Source organism: Pseudophryne corroboree, chromosome 10, assembly GCF_028390025.1.
Source record: "Pseudophryne corroboree isolate aPseCor3 chromosome 10, aPseCor3.hap2, whole genome shotgun sequence".
NCBI classification, from domain to species: Eukaryota; Metazoa; Chordata; class Amphibia; order Anura; family Myobatrachidae; genus Pseudophryne; species Pseudophryne corroboree.
In genome coordinates this window covers 228,086,306-228,107,540 of record NC_086453.1, presented here as the reverse complement: position 1 = coordinate 228,107,540, position 21,235 = coordinate 228,086,306, and positions in this window count along the sequence as shown.

Genomic DNA, 21,235 nt, shown 5'->3' with positions numbered 1-21,235 from the left:
TGAGCTCCTAAAGGGGGGTACTCACGGAGCGATCGCTGCTTAAAATCTAAGCAATCTGACTAGATTGCTTAGATTTTAAGCACGATCGCTCCGTGTGCAGCCCCCTCAGCGATAGCGATGCGCAGCCCCGCGCATCGCTATCGCTGCTGCTAGATTGGCCTGCATGCAGGCCAATCTAGCGGGTCGCTCACTTCACCCGCTGGGTGAAGTGAGCGGCCCCCCCGTCTCCCCCCGCACGCTCAGCACAGATCGCGCTGTGCTGAGCGCCGGGAGAGATGTGTGCTGAGCGGTTCGCTCAGCACACATCTCTCTGACATCGGCCAGTGAGTACTGGCCTTAACTGTCATTTTTCAAACACAGGCTATAAAACTTAAAGCAGAGGCTGAATTGCTGTTACTCTCACAATTTTATCTCTCTCCAAGCTTTGATAAATACACTTACCCCCTTAATATTGGATCCTATTTATATAGTGAGTTTCCCACTGTAATAATTACCTATTATCGCCATTATTCCCAGTGACAATAGATGAATTATATTAGATATTTAACCATAAACTTGGGTTGGGGTCTGATAAGAGGCCTGGAGAAGAGATTACAGTATAGTGATAGCTATACTGACTTTATGGCTTAAAAATGTTTCATATACTGTAGGTTCATACAATGGCCCTCATTCCGAGTTGTTCGCTCGGTAAAAATCTTCGCATCGCAGCGATTTTCCGCTTAATGCGCATGCGCAATGTCCGCACTGCGACTGCGCCAAGTAAATTTGCTATGCACTTAGTAATTTTACTCACGGCTTTTTCATCGGTCAGGCGATCGTAATGTGATTGACAGGAAATGGGTGTTACTGGGCGGAAACAGGCCGTTTTATGGGCGTGTGGGAAAAAACGCTACCGTTTCCGGAAAAAACGCAGGAGTGGCCGAAGAAACGGAGGAGTGTCTGGGCGAACGCTGGGAGTGTTTGTGACGTCAAACCAGGAACGACAAGCACTGAACTGATCGCACAGGCAGAGTAAGTCTGAAGCTACTCAGAAACTGCTAAGTAGTTAGTAATCGCAATATTGCGAATACATCGGTCGCAATTTTAAGAAGCTAAGATTCACTCCCAGTAGGCGGCGGCTTAGCGTGTGTAACTCTGCTAAAATCGCCTTGCGAGCGATCAACTCGGAATGAGGGCCAATGTTTCAAATCCCATTTTTAATTGTTGACCCTATTAATCTATCCAATATCCATTCTCTCACTACTAAACATCACAATAAATTGTTTCTGCTTCATAACTGCATCCAAGGTCTTTATAAAAGTTTTGGGGGCCCATGTTTCTACAACATAATAATAATAATAATAATAATAATAATAATAAGTGGCGGCTGCTGCCGGTGTGCTGCAGCTCAGACCACATATAGCAGGGGCCAGGTTAATACTAATATATAACCTCAATAGTACCTTTAAAGTATGTTATTAAATGTGTGCTGACTGATCCCTGCACATGAACCTTCTGATGATCACTCATGTGGAGTAGCAGTGGACCCATAGACCACTTTACTGTTACTCATCACCAGTGGTGCCAAGAGAGGGTACAAATTACCTGGGCCCAGGTCTGATGGAGGGGCCCATGTCTTCTGTGATTAGGTCATGTCCCCTGAAAAGTACCTGGGCCCAGCCAGGCTCTCTACTGCCATGGCTGGGAGGCATGCCATGCTATTCTGAGTGGGTGCTTCTCATGTTCTAGACATGCCCCCAAAGAGGTGTGGCCATGGGCCCAGCATGCTGTGGTCACACCCCCTCTAGGGGGTCGGGGGGGTCCAAAAAGTTGTATCGGGGGACAAGAATTTCTCTTGGCAGCCCTGCTCATCACAGGAATTGCCTCTTATGGGAGCCCGTGTCCCTGAATGTGCTTGTCTTACATTTGGGCGATATCTGATTCCTTATTGCCACAATAAAAAATGATATTTTCTTATTATAACTTTGTCCTGATAACTAAGAACACAGCCCTTTGTGCTTATTTTTCTTGTTACATTTTTTGCTAAAGTCTTCATGACATCAAAATATCAGCATAAATGAACGACAATACAATAAACATTTGCCTGTGTACACTACTTGTCTGTGGACTTTGTATGTTTATTTATAGGATACCTATTATGTATAGAATATTTGGCCTACATATTTAAAGTTTAGCATCTGTTTGTTACACTGACTTGCGGTACCTGTGTGAGACATGAGGAAGCATTCATGGGAGCTACCTTTTCTCCATCAGTGACCTTCACACGCCGCTGTTATATCCTGCATGACCTGTGCACAAAGCACGGCTTCATAACATGTGGGTGACACTCTACACCAGCCACCACCGCCCGAGCACTTCTCCCACGGCCAGTCTGACATTTGGCAGCTCTATGAAAAAGTCAGACAGGTGCCTCTGTGGAATTACTGCTCAAATATCTGACAGCGTGTGTAATATGTGTGTGTGTGTTTTGTCATGATTCCTCCCACTCCCCCTGGTATTATCCGTACCAACCACCAATGTCATTATCCTTCCATCAGAGTGCTAGCAGCTCTGACAACATAAATTAGACCAAGATTGGGGTATAGTTGCACCTTTATGAGGGCCAGGAATAAGTCTTATTTTATCGGTTTTCTATTTATTTTGCCTTACTGTTAAAGGAAAAGGATTGCTGACTTTTTTTTTATTTTATTTTATTTTTTTATTATTATTATTATCCTTTATTTATGTGGCTCCACAAGGGTCCTGTAGCGCCTATAGGAAAATTTATTATAGCAGCACGCATCATGCCACTATAACACTGCATCACCTCGTTACCTATATTAACATCTTGTCTGCCGAAGCGGGCCCTGGCGATGTCCCCCTGAGCTCACAGCGCGTCAGCTCAGTGCTCAGGCTCCTCTGCGCATGCGCGGGATGTGACACCCCACTGTCGTGGGATTTCCCTTTTAAGTAGATTACAAACTGTGGTTTCAACCCCACGCACGAGGGGGTAACAGAACTGTGGTTACGGAGTTTGACATGCCTGACTGGTTGCTAGGCAACCTTTAGAACTGGAACAGAGGCAATCTGGCAGACTTAGAGACCCGGGGAAGAAAACACCTGAGAAAAGAGCGGGAAGCCAGAGAGAGACATTATTGGTCGAAAAAAGGAAAATGTGATGTCATACACCGGGGAAGAACTGGTGTAGAGAGGAGAAGTGTGAGCGTGTGAGTGCTGGGACTGGATGCGACCGGCGTATCGCCTTAAGGACGTGTGACTCACCAGACGGCAACCGGAGTGACCAAAGAGATCCGTCCGTGTCCAGTGGAAGCGGTTGTTGCGGACGGCGCAGTGTAAGGCGTCCGGCGGCACAGAGGGGGAGATCCCTTACACTGCTCAACAGAGCAGAGAGAGTGGCTCAACAGGAGCAGGAGGCACGGGACTAGCGGACTAAGGGGGACATGTACTAAGCAGTGATAAAAGTGGAGAAGTGAGCCAGTGGAGAAGCTGCCCATGGCAACCAAACAGCTGCTCTGTATACTTTTGTAGTATGCAAATTATAAATGTTATGTCAATGCTAATTGGTTGCCATAGGCAACTTCTCCACTGGCTCACTTCTCCACTGTTATCACTGCTTAGTACATGTTCCCCCTGGGGGCACCGGGTGCTATCTAGCATTCAAAGCACCCCGCACTGCTTGCCATAGTCCCAGAAGTCTCAGAAACTGAGTAACCCATTACCTCAGGTATAACGTGCAAAGAGAGTTAGATTTGGGTGGGGTTTGGACCAATTGAAATCTAAATTGCAGTGTAAAAATAAAGCAGCCAGTATTTACCCTGCACAGAAACAAAATAACCCACTCAAATCTAAAGGCGGGTACTGACGGGAGTGATGTGTGCTGAGCGATCTTAACACAGACTGCTCAGCACACATCTCTCCCCCTGCTCAGCATAGCGCGATGTGCTGAGCGAGAGGGGGGGTAGGCCACGACGACGGGGGCCGCTCACTTCACACAGTGCTGAAGTGAGCGACCCGCTAGATTGAGGCTCAATCTAGCACCGGCGATAGCGATGCGCCGGGACCTGCATCGCTATCGCTGGGGGGCATACACACGGCAGATCCGTTCTTAAAATCTAAGCAATCTAGTCAGATGCAATCAACTCTGAATTACCCCCATAGTGCGGTACTGTCTACAAGGAAAAAGAGGGACATGTAAAATGGTTGCCATGGGCCACTTCTCCACTGGCTCACTTCTCCATTTTTATCACTGCTTAGTACATGCCCCCCTAAGTCTATTAAACTGTTCATGCTTTATGCCCACGTGGATTGCAGTGAGAAAGTGTATTGCCAGAGACTGTGAAAAATTATTTATATCTGCCCAATGATTACTATTGAAGGTACACTATCTAATATCTACTGTTGGAAACGCTTAGACTGTGAAAAGACTTAAGTGACATTCCACCACAGTTCCCCAAGTTACCGTAATCCCACTCCTTGTGTATCACCTACCGGCCATAACTGGACCGGGGCATTAAGAGGCCCCATCTAATTGGGATTGTACCTTGTTCGCCAAATAAAATAACCAATCCTGTGCACAGGTTACTGGACAGAACTGGGACATTGATGTATAGTAGTTATATTCGGGTTCCCTGAAAGAGATTTAACGTAATATACCAAAGAGCAAATTGTATGTACTGTATATGTGATAGCCCACTAGTATTAGGTATGCAAGATCTGCAGTCACTGTGTATAGTACATCACCCTTACCTTGCCCCGGCTTGTCATGGGTTCAGGCACAGTTACCAGAGGGTCCCCTGAAGAATCAGGTCTTTAACTACAAGTACATTGTGGGTGTGGACTACAGGTGTCGGTGCAGCGCATAAAGAATTGGGCGCCAGCCCATCTCAGATAAACAGCATAAAGTTTATTTAAACATCAAACAGGGAGATTGCAGGGATAACTTGTGAACACTCCTCCAGCACAAAGCATAAGTTACAGTGGATCACACATCAGGGCACCTCCTCCAGCGCATCGCTTAGTCGCAGCGGCATATACATGTCAAACAGCATTACGTACCAGGGCATTCTGTGACCAGTAGTGCTACACATCAGGTGACCGTCTCTCTCTCTCTTACTTAGCGAGGATTCTTTTCCTTGGGGGCGCTTACTCACGCCGCGTGGCTTTCCGACCACTTCACCCAGATACCTCTCGAGATACTTTTCCATGGGGGCGCATACTCACGCCGCGTGGCTTCCGATCACTTCACCCAGATACCTCTTGAGACTCACACCATTAGCACACTTTTCTCCTGGCATCACCCTTTCACTGGATTCTGCATACTGCTGCTCTTACACTGCGATGTCTCCCTCTGTCATCAGGTGCTTTGCTGTGGCTGTCATCACTCCCCACCTAAACATGTGGGGAGCCCTCACTGGGGCTACATCTTTCTGGCTAAATTCACCTCACTGTCTGCTCACTCTCCTCACTAACTGTTCTCTCCCTAGGCTGCTGCAGGACAACCTTTTTATAACCCTGCATTCCCAGGTACACATTCTATCTGGGATTTCCCGCTCTGTGTTTCCCGCTCTCAGTTTCCCGCTCTGAGTCTGCAAATGAGTGAGTCGTGCCCTTTGCATTTTGCAGACTAATCTGTATAGCTATGAGCTGTGCTGTTAACTCCTTCTGTGCTGCAAGCCATAGGCTGCTGGCACAGTGCTATGCAACTCCAGCAAACATTTTACTTTTATTAAAGTCATGCTGGCACCTGTAGTGCCACAGTTGATTTGGGCTGCAGTTTCAGGGTATCACATGCACCCCTGCTGAAATCTTGCGTGTCCTCACGCAACAGCAGTTTTCAACATAACATATAATGACAGTACATGTGACAAAAAACAACAATCACATATTCAGGAAAACATGGCATGTCAAACATCACATTACATACAAATCACATATTCTGTTGCGGTTTTCAAACGAGTTACAGTCCAGAGTCACATGTGATAGTAAAATGTTCCAGACATCTTGTGGCAATTGCGCCAAACACAGAGAACCTGCCCTCGCCTGCCCTTGTCTCCCCCCACGTCTGGGTCAAAAGAGACAGGTGGCTCTCGTGGGCCCCTCCCATTAAACAAGTTTCTCCAACTTTAGGAAAATAGATATAGGGGACTACATTCCCCTTGCGATCCTTGGCTCTTTCGGACACTCAGAAATGGCCAAACACAGTGCCCCCAAGGGTGTTGCTCCGACCGGGTGCACTGCATAGTCCCGATGTCCTGTTACATGAGTTCCACCTCCACAAATATTGCCCTTAGAGCCCCACGTTGGTAACCATGGTTGCTCGTATCCTGTTTGTGACGCCAAATGTGATAGCCCACTAGTATTAGGTACGCAAGATCTGCAGTCACTGTGTATAGTACATCACCCTTACCTTGCCCCGGCTTGTCATGGGTTCAGGCACAGTTACCAGAGGGTCCCCTGAAGAATCAGGTCTTTAACTACAAGTACATTGTGGGTGTGGACTACAGGTGTCGGTGCAGCGCATAAAGAATTGGGCGCCAGCCCATCTCAGATAAACAGCATAAAGTTTATTTAAACATCAAACAGGGAGATTGCAGGGATAACTTGTGAACACTCCTCCAGCACAAAGCATAAGTTACAGTGGATCACACATCAGGGCACCTCCTCCAGCGCATCGCTTAGTCGCAGCAGCATATACATGTCAAACAGCATTACGTACCAGGGCATTCTGTGACCAGTAGTGCTACACATCAGGTGACCGTCTCTCTCTCTCTCTTACTTAGCGAGGATTCTTTTCCTTGGGGGCGCTTACTCACGCCGCGTGGCTTTCCGACCACTTCACCCAGATACCTCTCGAGATACTTTTCCATGGGGGCGCTTACTCACGCCGCGTGGCTTTCCGCCCACCTCACCCAGATACCTCTCGAGATACTTTTCCATGGGGGCGCTTACTCACGCCGCGTGGCTTCCGACCACTTCACCCAGATACCTCTTGAGACTCACACCATTAGCACACTTTTCTCCTGGCATCACCCTTTCACTGGATTCTGCATACTGCTGCTCTTACACTGCGATGTCTCCCTCTGTCATCAAGTGCTTTGCTGTGGCTGGCATCACTCCCCACCTAAACATGTGGGGAGCCCTCACTGGGGCTACATCTTTCTGGCTAAATTCACCTCACTGTCTGCTCACTCTCCTCACTGACTGTCCTCTCCCTAGGCTGCTGCAGGACAACCTTTTTATAACCCTGCATTCCCAGGTACACATTCTATCTGGGATTTCCCGCTCTGTGTTTCCCGCTCTCAGTTTCCCGCTCTGAGTCTGCAAATGAGTGAGTCGTGCCCTTTGCATTTTGCAGACTAATCTCTATAGCTATGAGCTGTGCTGTTAACTCCTTCTGTGCTGCAAGCCATAGGCTGCTGGCACAGTGCTATGCAACTCCAGCAAACATTTTACTTTTATTAAAGTCATGCTGGCACCTGTAGTGCCACAGTTGATTTGGGCTGCAGTTTCAGGGTATCACATATATCCGGTTATAAAGTGAACTCAGTGATTACAGAGAGTTATATTGTTTACTGGTGAATAATTGACTTGTCTTGTTGCTACCGTCACATTGGTGCAGGTACAGGGCGATTTGCCTTTTTGCTTCTGTTTAAAGAATCGCCTTTATAATAGCCCAGACTGTGGGCTATTATAATGGAGACTCTGTGCCTGTGACTCTGTGCCTGTGTGTATAACGCTGGGCGTGGCTAGGAGCTCTCATTGGGTTAGCAGTAGGTCTATCATACCCAGTCCACAGCTGATTGGGTGAGAAATGCCCTCCCACTCAGGTTACATCCAATGGGAGGCTCTGCCCTGTGGCTGCTGTGTGTTCCCAGAGCAGGATTAACAATGGGGCTGATGGAGCTGCAGCTCCAGGCCCACACCCCAAAATAGGCCCACTGCATCTGCAGCAACATACCCTCCAACAATGTACACATAAAAATTGCTACAAATTCCAAAAGGGGGCGTGGCCACAGATAAAGGGGGCGTGGCCATGTTCCTTGTCCTATACTTTCAATGGAAGTTTGGAGAGTTAAAAATTGGTACAGACCATAAAAAAAAGGTACTGTACCTACCAAAAAGGTGCAGCTGGAGGGTATGCCGCAAGTCTCTGCGCTGTAGATTAGGGGGGGGGGGTTTCCTTTTACTGCAGCATCCTATGTCCTGCTGCCAGTCTGCTTCCCCCCTCCAGCATCAACAATCCCCACGCCCTAGCCACGGCGCAGGTGGAACAAATGCTGCTGCGTCCATCGGCATAGATATGTATGAAAGCGGCGCAGCGGAAGGCTTTCATAGCCCTCCCTGCGCCACATACTCTCTGAGCCCTGGAGCCTCCTCTGCGCGTGATGTCACAGAAGTGCCTCCCCACCACAGCCACGTCCAGATCCCCAGAGGCCCTGACTCCGCAACATAGCACCTGGGCTGCCAGCCTGGAAGCCCCGAGATGGCTAATGTAACGGATAGAGTGGGTGATAGCGCAGAGGGTAATGTGTGGACGCTGAATCAATGTAAAAGGTGACAGTGCTGTGCAGTGGGGTGGTATTCATGTGACCGGGAGACCAACAGTCACATGGCCTCCTCCAGCATCCCGACCCCTCACTATCCCGATGGTCGGCATGCCAACCAACAGGGACTATTTCCACTCGTGGGTGTCCACGACACCCATAGAGTGGGAATAGAACCCGTGGCGACCGCAGGTCGCCACCGAGCCCACAGCGTGGCAATCGCAGCGAGCCCTCAAGGGGCTTGCTGCACTCGCCCCTCCCTGCCAGAATCCCGGCGTCGGTATGCTGCCGGGATCCCGGCGTCGGTATGCTGACTGCTGGTTAGCCATACTACACCCGTGCAGTGCAGTGGGTGTGCAGTGTCACTGACACTGCACAGCACTCTCACCTTTTACATTGATTCAGCGAGTCAGTCAGTTCTGCCAGCCAGTCACTATTGTTAGCGCTGGGGTCCCAACGCGCTGCATTACAGGGAAGTAGATGCACTAAATAAAGTACAGCTCCCAGCAGCCCTTAGCACTGAAGGGCTGCTGGGAGCTGCAGTTTATTGAGTGCATCTTCTTCCCTGTAATGCGACGCGCTGGGACACTGGTGCTAACAATAGTGACTGGCTGCTTGGCTGCTGTTGCGAGTCTCCGGGAGAGTCACTGCCAAAGAGAGGATAGAAGCTTAGCTGCTTCCAGGAGGAGAAGCAGGAGAAGCATTACTCGCCCCTCCCCCACTCACAGTACCTCCGGGGCCCCGTCTGCGGCACCCCCCTCCACTTGAATCACTTAGTATGTATAAACAATCTTGTCATGCCTCTTCCCCATGAGGCATGCGTCTTGGAAATATGGGGGAGAGAGGGGGGGGGGGGGGGGGGGGGTGGCAATTCTCTCTCTGGCACAGGGCACCAAAAAGTCTAGTTACAGCTCTGATAGGTAAAACCCCCTTTTCAAAAGCGCATATCTCTGGCGCGCGGGGGATATGAAGTGCGAGCAGGGTGTCACCAGACCCAGTGTTGGCTCCGTCCAGGGGTAAGAGGGTCTCAGGTAGGGAACATTGTATGCATGTACAGTATGTATATATTGGTGTGTGATTATATATGTGAGGGTGACGGAGAGAGAGAAAATGTGACAGAAAAGCAGTGGGTGACAGGAAGTAGGTGACAGGCTAGGCAGTGGGCCACTACTCTCTGCTAGTGCTTATTCTCCTTAACCCCTCTGCTGCTGTTGACACTTTGGATCAACCTCCCCTCCTGCAAATCCTTCACTCCCAGGGCCAGTGCAAGGTGCCGGTGCACCCCATTCTGTCACCTGTATCCCGGCTCCTCTGTACTGCTTTGTCCCATCCCATTACCTATATCACAGCTCATCGGTGCTGCTTCCCACTCCATCCTAACACCTGTATCCCAGCTCCTCTGTGCCGCTTCTCCCTGCATCCTGACACCTGTATCCCAGCTCCTCTGTGCCACTTCCCACTCCATCCTAACCCTTGTATCCCAGCTCCTCTGTGCCGCTTCTCCCTGCATCCTGACACCTGTATCCCAGCTCCTCTGTGCCGCTTCTCCCTGCATCCTGACACCTGTATCCCAGCTCCTCTGTGCCGCTTCCCCCTGCATCCTGACACCTGTATCCCAGCTCCTCTGTGCCGCTTCTCCCTGCATCCTGACACCTGTATCCCAGCTCCTCTGTGCCGCTTCCCCCTGCATCCTGACACCTGTATCCCAGCTCCTCTGTGCCGCTTCTCCCTGCATCCTGACACCTGTATCCCAGCTCCTCTGTGCCGCTTCTCCCTGCATCCTGACACCTGTATCCCAGCTCCTCTGTGCCGCTTCCCCCTGCATCCTGACACCTGTATCCCAGCTCCTCTGTGCCGCTTCCCCCTGCATCCTGACACCTGTATCCCAGCTCCTCTGTGCCGCTTCCTCCTGCATCCTGACACCTGTATCCCAGCTCCTCTGTGCCGCTTCCCCCTGCATCCTGACACCTGTATCCCAGCTCCTCTGTGCCGCTTCCCCCTGCATCCTGACACCTGTATCCCAGCTCCTCTGTGCCGCTTCCTCCTGCATCCTGACACCTGTATCCCAGCTCCTCTGTGCCGCTTCCCCCTGCATCCTGACACCTGTATCCCAGCTCCTCTGTGCCGCTTCCTCCTGCATCCTGACACCTGTATCCCAGCTCCTCTGTGCCGCTTCTCCCTGCATCCTGACACCTGTATCCCAGCTCCTCTGTGCCGCTTCCTCCTGCTTCCTGACACCTGTATCCCAGCTCCTCTGTGCCGCTTCCCCCTGCATCCTGACACCTGTATCCCAGCTCCTCTGTGCCGCTTCTCCCTGCATCCTGACACCTGTATCCCAGCTCCTCTGTGCCGCTTCCCCCTGCATCCTGACACCTGTATCCCAGCTCCTCTGTGCCGCTTCTCCCTGCATCCTGACACCTGTATCCCAGCTTGTCTGTGCCGCTTCCCCCTGCATCCTAACACCTGTATCCCAGCTCCTCTGTGCCGCTTCTCCCTGCATCCTGACACCTGTATCCCAGCTCCTCTGTGCCGCTTCCCCCTGCATCCTGACACTTGTATCCCAGCTCCTCTGTGCCGCTTCCCCCTGCATCCTGTCACCTGTATCCAAGCTCCTCTGTGCCGCTTCCCCCTGCATCCTGACACCTGTATCCCAGCTCCTCTGTGCCGCTTCCTCCTGCATCCTGACACCTGTATCCCAGCTCCTCTGTGCCGCTTCCTCCTGCATCCTAACACCTGTATCCCAGCTCCTCTGTGCCGCTTCTCCCTGCATCCTGACACCTGTATCCCAGCTCCTCTGTGCCGCTTCCCCCTGCATCCTGACACCTGTATCCCAGCTCCTCTGTGCCGCTTCCCCCTGCATTCGGACACCTGTATCCCAGCTCCTCTGTGCCGCTTCCCCCTGCATCCTGACACCTGTATCCCAGCTCCTCTGTGCCGCTTCTCCCTGCATCCTGACACCTGTATACCAGCTCCTCTGTGCCGCTTCCCCCTGCATCCTGACACCTGTATCCCAGCTCCTCTGTGCCGCTTCCTCCTGCATCCTGACACCTGTATCCCAGCTCCTCTGTGCCGCTTCCCCCTGCATCCTGACACCTGTATCCCAGCTCCTCTGTGCCGCTTCCTCCTGCATCCTAACACCTGTATCCCAGCTCCTCTGTGCCGCTTCTCCCTGCATCCTGACACCTGTATCCCAGCTCCTCTGTGCCGCTTCCCCCTGCATCCTGACACCTGTATCCCAGCTCCTCTGTGCCGCTTCCCCCTGCATTCGGACACCTGTATCCCAGCTCCTCTGTGCCGCTTCCCCCTGCATCCTGACACCTGTATCCCAGCTCCTCTGTGCCGCTTCTCCCTGCATCCTGACACCTGTATCCCAGCTCCTCTGTGCCGCTTCCCCCTGCATCCTGACACCTGTATCCCAGCTCCTCTGTGCCGCTTCCCCCTGCATTCGGACACCTGTATCCCAGCTCCTCTGTGCCGCTTCCCCCTGCATCCTGACACCTGTATCCCAGCTCCTCTGTGCCGCTTCTCCCTGCATCCTGACACCTGTATACCAGCTCCTCTGTGCCGCTTCCCCCTGCATCCTGACACCTGTATCCCAGCTCCTCTGTGCCGCTTCCTCCTGCATCCTGACACCTGTATCCCAGCTCCTCTGTGCCGCTTCCCCCTGCATCCTGACACCTGTATCCCAGCTCCTCTGTGCCGCTTCCCCCTGCATCCTGACACCTGTATCCCAGCTCCTCTGTGCCGCTTCCCCCTGCATCCTGACACCTGTATCCCAGCTCCTCTGTGCCGCTTCCCCCTGCATCCTGACACATGTATCCCAGCTCGTCTGTGCCGCTTCCCCCTGCATCCTGACACCTGTATCCCAGCTCCTCTGTGCCGCTTCTCCCTGCATCCTGACACCTGTATCCCAGCTCCTCTGTGCCGCTTCCCCCTGCATCCTGACACCTGTATCCCAGCTCCTCTGTGCCGCTTCCCCCTGCATCCTGACACCTGTATCCCAGCTCCTCTGTGCCGCTTCCCCCTGCATCCTGACACCTGTATCCCAGCTCCTCTGTGCCGCTTCCCCCTGCATCCTGACACCTGTATCCCTGCTCCTCTGTGCCGCTTCCCCCTGCATCCTGACACCTGTATCCCAGCTCCTCTGTGCCGCTTCCCCCTGCATCCTGACACCTGTATCCCAGCTCCTCTGTACTGCTTTGCCCCATCCTGTCACCTATATCCCGGCACCTCTGTGCTGCTTCCCCCCATCCTGTCCCCTGTATGCTAGTTCCTCTGTGTTGATTTGCCTCCTCCCCACATCCTGACACCTGTATCCTATCTCCTCTGTGCTATTTAACCCATCCCATCATCTGTATCATTCCTAACCCTTCTTTGTCACTTCCCCCATCACCTGTATCACTGCTCCGCTGTGCTACTTCCTCCCAAATATATATATATATATATATATATATATATGAGTCCCAAGTGTTCTGTATCTACATTTTAAACAATACATCCCCTTATTAAGACCCCACAAAACATTACTACAGACACCTACCTCCACTCCAAACACACATAACTTTAAACCATGCGCAAGTAACTTAAATATATCTAAATACAACATTATCCCACCCCACGTATTACTACTATACCCACCAGCCCAGATAATATTAATATTAGAAATGAGCGGGTTCGGTTCTCAGAGAACCGAACCCCTTCGAACTTTGGCTTCCGAGTCTGAATCCGAGCCAGGCTCGGATCTTCCCTCTTGACTCGGAAACCCGAACTCGGCAAAACGTCATCATCCCGCTGTCGGATTCTCCCAGTATTTGGATTCCATATAAGGAGCCACGCGTCGTGGCCATTTTCACTCCAGTCTCGGAGAGTGTATAGAGAGGTGTCCTCAGTGTTCAGTGTGTGTTTATTCGGGCGGCAAAGTGGAGTGACAAGTGTTGTGCTGCTCAGTCCAGTCCATATAGCCAGTGTAGCTGTAAAGTGGTGCTGTGTTGTGCAGACCAGTCCAGTGTAGTCACTCAGTGTATTGTGCTGCATCAGTCCAGGCAGTCACAGTGTTGGTGTTAGTTGCCATATATCAAGTGTAGCTGTAAAGTGGTGCTGTGTTGTGCAGACCAGTCCAGTGTAGTCACTCAGTGTATTGTGCTGCATCAGTCCAGGCAGTCACAGTGTTGGTGTTCTCTGCTGCAATATATCCAGTGTAGCTGTAAAGTGGTGCTGTGTTGTGCAGACCAGTCCAGTGTAGTCACTCAGTGTATTGTGCTGCATCAGTCCAGGCAGTCACAGTGTTGGTGTTCTCTGCTGCCATATATCCAGTGAAGCTGTAAAGTAGGGCTGTGTTGTGCAGACAGACCAGTCCAGTGTAGTCACTCACTGTATTGTGCTGCATCAGTCCAGGCAGTCTCATTGTTGGTGTTCTCTGCTGCCATATATCCAGTGTCCTGTGTCATCAGTAATTCCAGTGACGATATACGCTGCTGCTATATATATCCACTGCTGCACAGTGGCCGAAGTGGGGCGATATACGGCGGTATGGTATACCGCCACTTCTTCCACTGACCCGGAAATGAGCACATGAAAGTGCAGCAGGAGGTGAGGGAAGTGGCCATCCTGCTGCACATCATGCTCCCCGTCCCTGCGCGGCGGCTGTGTAGAGCACTGTAGTAGCTCACAGCTGCTCACCGCCGCCAGCCGCCCGCGCACGCCGCTCACCAGTCGGCCGCCGCTCACCAGCCACCCGCCGCCACCGTCGCTCACCAGCTGCCTGGCGCCTGCCGCCCGCCACCAGCTGCCTGGCGCCAGCCACTAGCCGCCCGACGCTGCCAGCAGCCCACCGCTCACCGCTGCCAGCAACAAATGAGGTAATGTTCCCCTGCTGTCACCTCTCTCCCTGCTGTCACTGTCGTCACTCTCCCTGTCGTCACTGTCGTCACTCTCCCTGTCGTCACTGTCGTCACACTCCCTGTCGTCGCTGTCTCTTCCTGTCGTCGCTGTCATTACTCTCCCTGTCGTCACTCTCCCTGTCGTCACTGTCATAACTCTTCCTGTCGTCACACTCCGTCGTCACTGTCCCTGTCATCACTGTCGTCACTCTCCCTGTCGTCACTCTCCCTGTCGTCACTGTCTCTCTCCCTGTCGTCACTGTCTCTCTCCCCGTCTCTCTCCCTGTCGTCACTGTCTCTCTCCCTGTCGTCACTGTCTCTCTCCCTGTCTCTCTCCCTGTTGTCACTGTCTCTCTCCCTGTCTCTCTCCCTGTCATCACTGTCTCTCTCCCTGTCGTCACTCTCCCCATCGTCACTCTTCCTGTTGTCCCTGTCATCACTGTCTCTCTCCCTGTCGTCACTCTCTCTCCCTGTCGTCCCTGTCGTCCCTCTCTCTCCCTGTCGTCACTCTCCCTGTTGACACTCTCCCTCTCTCCCTGTCGTCACTCTCCCTCTCTCCCCGTCGTCACTCTCCCTCTCTCCCTGTCGTCACTCTCTCTCTCTCCCTGTCGTCACTGTCTCTACCTGTCATCCCTGTCATCACTGTCTCTCTCCCTGTCGTCACTGTCTCTCTCCCTGTCGTCACTGTCTCTCTCCCAGTCGTCACTCTCTCTCCCTGTCATCACTCTCTCTCCCTGTCGTCACTCTCTCTCCCTGTCGTCACTCTCCCTGTCGTCACTCTCCCTGTTGACACTCTCCCTCTCTCCCTGTCGTCACTCTCCCTCTCTCCCTGTCGTCACTCTCTCTCTCTCCCTGTCGTCACTGTCTCTACCTGTCGTCCCTGTCATCACTGTCTCTCTCCCTGTCGTCACTGTCTCTCTCCGTCATCACTGTCTCTCTCCCTGTCTCTCTCCCTGTCATCACTGTCTCTTTCCCTGTCGTCACTGTCTCTCTCCCTGTCGTCACTGTCTCTCTCCCTGTCATCCCTGTCTTTCTCCCTGTCGTCACTCTCTCTCCCTGTCGTCCCTGTCGTCACTCTCTCTCCCTGTCGTCACTCTCTCCCTGTCGTTACTCTCCCTGTCGTCACCCTCCCTGTCGTCACTGTCTCTCTCCCTGTCGTCACTGTCTCTCTCCCTGTCTCTCTCCCCGTCGTCCCTGTATCTCTCCCTGTCGTCCCTGTCTCTCTCCATGTCGTCACTGTCTCTCTCCCTGTCTCTCTCCCTGTCGTCACTGTCTCTCTCCCTGTCATCCCTGTCTCTCTCACTGTCGTCACTGTCTCTCTCCCTGTCGTCACTCTCTCTCCCTGTCATCACTCTCCCTGTCTCTCTCCCTGTCGTCACTGTCATCACTCTCTCTCCCTGTCGTCACTCTCTCTCCCTGTCGTCACTCTCCCTCTCTCCCTGTCGTCACTCTCCCTCTCTCCGTTGTCACTGTCTCTCTCTCTCCCTGTCGTCACTCTCTCTACCTGTTGTCCCTGTCGTCCCTGTCTCTCTCCCTGTCATCACTGTCTCTCTCCCTGTCGTCACTGTCTCTCTCCCTGTCGTCACTCTCTCTCCCTGTCGTCACTGTCTCTCTCCCTGTCGTCACTGTCGTCACTCTCTCTCCCTGTCGTCACTCTCTCTCCCTGTCTTCACTCTCTCTCCCTGTCATCACTCTCCCTCTCTCCCTGTCGTCACTCTCCCTGTCGTCACTGTCTCTCTCTCCCTGTCATCACTCTCTCTACCTGTTGTCCCTGTCGTCACTGTCTCCCTCCCTGTCGTCACTGTCTCTTTCCCTGTCATCACTGACTCTCTCCCTGTCGTCACTGTCTCTCTCCCTGTCGTCACTCTGACTGTCCCTGCTGTCACAATTTCGGCTCATACTACAAGGTGCTACAAGGTGAATTTCGGCTTATTCAGTGTGCTACAAGGTGAATTTCGGCTCATTCAGTGTGCTACGATGTGAATTTCGGCTCATTCAGTGTGCTACAATATGAATTTCGGCTTGTACCGTGTGCTACAATGTGAATTTCAGCTCATTCAGTGTGTTACAAGGTGAATTTTGGCTCATTCAGAGTGCTACAATGTGAATTTCGGCTCATTCGGTGTGCTACAATGTGAATTTCGGCTCATTCAGTGTGCTACAAGGTGAATTTTGGCTCATTCAGTTTGCTACAATGTGAGTTTCGGCTCATTCAGTGTGCTACAATGTGAGTTTCGGCTCATTCAGTGTACTACAATGTGAATTTCGGCTCATTCAGTGTGCTACATTGTGAATTGCGGCTCATTCAGTGTGCTACAAGGTGAATTTTGGCTCATTCAGAGTGCTACAATGTGAATTTCGGCTCATTCGGTGTGCTACAATGTGAATTTCGGCTCATTCAGTGTGCTACAAGGTGAATTTTGGCTCATTCAGTGTGCTACAATGTGAGTTTCGGCTCATACAGTGTGCTACAATGTGAGTTTCGGCTCGTTCAGTGTACTACAATGTGAATTTTGGCTCATTCAGTGTGCTACATTGTGAATTGCGGCTCATTCAGTGTGCTACAATGTGAATTTCGGCTCATTCAGTGTGCTACAAGGTGAATTTCGGCTCATTCAGTGTGTTTCAATGTGAATTTCGGCTCATTCAGTGTGCTACAATGTGAATTTCGGCTCATTTAGTGTGCTACAATGTGAATTTCAGCTCGTACCGTGTGCTGTATTGTGAATTTCAGCTCGTACCGTGAGCTATAAAGTGAAAGGGGCACCAGTACTAGATAGTATAAGGGATTCTACTACACTGGACATGTCCCCTTTTGGTTGACCACGCCCCTTTTTGGTTGACCACGCCCCCTTTTCTGGAGCGCGCTCGCTTTCGGCGTGCGCATAATTACATCCTTCACTTTTGCATACCCCCACTTCAAAATTTCCACTTCGACCACTGCTGCTGCAGTATAACAAATTACAATTATATTATTATTAAAAAGCTGTTGGACTGCCACAGACCAGTGGTAGTGTGTGTCCTGTGTCATCAGTAATTCTAGTGGCGATATACGCTGCTGCTATATATATCCACTGCTGCAGTATAACAAATTACAATTATATTATTATTGAAAGCTGTTGGGCTGCATCAGACCAGTGGTAATGTATGTCCTGTGTCATTAGTAATTCCAGTGGCGATATACGCTGCTGCTATATATATATCCACTGCTGCAGTATAACAATTATAACAACCTGTTAGGCTGCATCAGACCATTGGTAGTGTCCTGTGTCATCAGTAATTCCAGTCATTCCTGTGACGCATATTGTCTCTTCTAACTCCCAAAAAATAATGGAGAACAAACATTTTGAGGAGAAAATAGGGAAAGATCAAGAAGAACCACTTCCTCCTAGTGCTGAAGCTGCTGCCACTAGCCATAACATAGACGATGAAATACCATCAACGTTGTCTGCCAAGGCCGATGCCCAATGTGATAGTAGAGGGCGTGTAAAATCCAAAAAACAAAAGTTCAGTAAAAAGAACCAAAAAAAGAAATTTAAATCGTCTGAGGAAAAACGTAAACTTGCCAATATGCTATTTACGACACGGAGTGGCAAGGAACGGCTGAGGCCCTTGCCTATGTTCATGGCTAGTGGTTCAGCTTCACATGACGATGGAAGCCCTCATCCTCCCGCTAGAAAAATTAAAAGAGTTAAGCTGGAAAGAGCACAGAAAAGAACTGTGTGCTCTGAGATGGTATCACAAATCCCCAAGGAGAGTCCAATTGTGTCAGCGGTTGCGATGCCTGACCTTCCCAACACTGGATGGGAAAAGGTGGCTCCTTCCACCATTTGCACGCCCCCTGCAAGTGCTGGAAGGAGCACCCACAGTCCAGTTCCTGATATTCAAATTGAAGATGTCACTGTTGAAGTACATCAGGATGAGGATATGGGTGTTGCTGGCACTGAGGAGGAAGTTGACGATGAGGATTCTGATGGTGATGTGGTTTGTTTAAGTCAGGCACCGGGGGAGACACCTGTTGTCCTTGGGACGAAGAAGCCCATTGTGATGCCTGGGCAAAATACCAAGAAAGCCACCTCTTCGGTGTGGAATTATTTCTCCACAAATCCAGACAACAGGTGTCAAACCATCTGTTGCCTCTGTCAATCTGTAATAAGTAGGGGTAAGAATGTTAACCACCTAGGAACATCCTCCCTTGTACGTCACCTGCTGCGCATTCATCAGATGTCAGTATCAAGTTGTGAAACTTTGGGTAAGAGCGTAAGCAGTCCGCTGACACCTAAATCTCTTCTTCCTCCTGTACCCAAGTTCCTGCAAGCCACACCACCAACTCCCTCAACATCAACTTCCTCCTCAGTCAGGAACGTCCGTAGTCCTTCAGGCCATGTCACTGTCAAGACTGAGGAGTCCTCTCCTAACCGGGATTCCTCCGTAGGATCCTTGAGTGGTACGCCTGCTGTTGCTGCTGCTGTTGTTGCTGCTGGGAGTCGATCGTCATCCTAGAGGGGAAGTCGGAAGACCACTTGTACTACTTCCAGTAAGCAATTGACTGTCCAACAGTCCTTTGTGAGGAAGATGAAATATGACAGCAGTCATCATTTTGCAAAGCGGATAACTGAGGCTTTGACAGCTATGTTGGTGTTAGATGTGCGTCCGGTATCCACCATTAGTTCAGTGGGACTTAGAGAATTGTTTGAGGTACTGTATCCCCGGTATCAAATCCCATCTAGGTTCCATTTCTCTAGGCAGGCGATACCGAAAATGTACACAGACGCCAGAAAAAGAGTCACCAGTGTCCAACAAAATGCAGTTTTATCCAGTGTCCACTTAACCACGGACATGTGGACAAGTGGAACAGGGCAGACTAAGGACTATATGACTGTAACAGCCCACTGGGTAGATGTATGGCCTCCCGCAGCAACAACAGCAGCGGCACCAGTAGCAGCATCTCGCAAACGCCAACTCATTCCTAGGCAGGCTACGCTATGTACCACCGCTTTCCTTAAGAGGCACACAGCTGACAACCTCTTACGGAAACTGAGGAACATCATTGCAGAATGGCTTACCCAAATTGGACTCTCCTGGGGATTTGTGATATCGGACAACGCCACCAATATTGTGCATGCATTACACCTGGGCAAATTCCAGCATGTCCCATGTTTTGCACATACAATTAATTTGGTGGTGCAGAATTTTTTGAAAAATGACAGGGGTGTGCAGGAGATGCTGTCGGTGGCCCAAAAAATTGCGCCCTACTTTCGGCATTCTGCCACTGCGTGCCGAAGACTGGAGCGACAGCAAACACTCCTGAACCTGCCCCGCCATCAACTGAAGCAAGAGTTGGTAACGAGGTGGAATTCAACACTCTATATGCTTCAGAGGATGGAGGAGCAGCAAAAGGCCATTAAATCCTATACATCCACCTACGATATAGGCAAAAGAGGGGTAATGCACCTGACTCAAGCGCAGTGGAGAATGATTTTCGTCTTGTGCAAGGTTATCCAACCCTTCAAACTTGCCACATGTGAAGTCAGTTCAGACACTGCCAGCTTGAGTCAGGTCATTCCCCTCATCAGGCTTTTACAGAAGCAGCTGGAGAAATTGAAGGAGGAGTTAAGACGGAGCGATTCCGCAAAGTATGTGGGAGTTGTGGTTGGAGCCGTTCATTCACTTTGCCAGGATTGAAGGGTGGTCAATGAAATCAGAGCACTACATTTTGGCCACCGTGCTCGATCCTAGGTTTAAAGCCTATGTTGTATCTCTCTTTCCAGCAGACACAAGTGTGCAGAGGTTCAAAGACCTGCTGGTTAGTAAATTGTCAACTCAAGCGGAATGTGACCTGTCAACAGCTCCTCCTTCAATTTCTCCCGCCACTGGGGCTGCAAGGAAAAGGATAATATTTCCTAGCCCACCCGCTGGCGGTGATTCAGGGAAGTCAGGAGCGAAAGCTGACATCTGGTCCGGACTGAAGGACCTGCCAACAATTACTGACATGTCTACTGTCACTGCATATGATTCTGTCACCATTGAAAGAATGGTGGAGGATTATATGAGTGACAGCATCCAAGTAGGCATGTCAGACATTCCGTATTTATACTGATAGGAAAAAGAGGCTATTTGGAGGCTCTGGCACAAACTGGCTTTATTTGACCTCAGTTGCCCCCCCCCCCCCTCCAGTGTGTACTCCGAAAGAGTTTTTAGTGCAGCCGGTAACCTTGTCAGCGATCGGCATAGGAGGTTACTTCCACTAAATGTGGAGAAGATGATGTTCATCAAAATGAATTATAAATTCCTCCGGTAAGACCTTTACCAGCAATTGCCTCCAGAAAGTACACAGGAACCTGTGATGGTGGATTCCAGTGGGTCCAAATTAATACTCTGTGAGGAGGAGGATGTACACAGTGAAAGGGGTGAGAAATCGGAGGATGAGGTCGACATCTTCCCTCTGTAGAGCCAGTTTGTGCAAGGAGAGATTGATTGCTTCTTTTTTGGTGGGGGCCCAAACAAACCAGTCATTTCAGCCACAGTCGTGTGGCAGACCCTGTCTCTGAAATGATTGGTTTGTTAAAGTGTGCATGTCCTGTTTATACAGCATAAGGGTGGGAGGGAGGGCCCAAGGACAATTCCATCTTGCACCTCTATTTCTTCTTTGCATCATGTGCTGTTTGGGGGACAAATTTTTTTAAGTGCCATCCTGTCTGTAACTGCAGTGCCACTCCTAGATAGGCCAGGTGTTTGTGCCGCACACTTGTGTCGCTTAGCTTGGCCATCCAGCTACCTTATTGCACCTCTTTTTCTTTTTTGCATCATGTG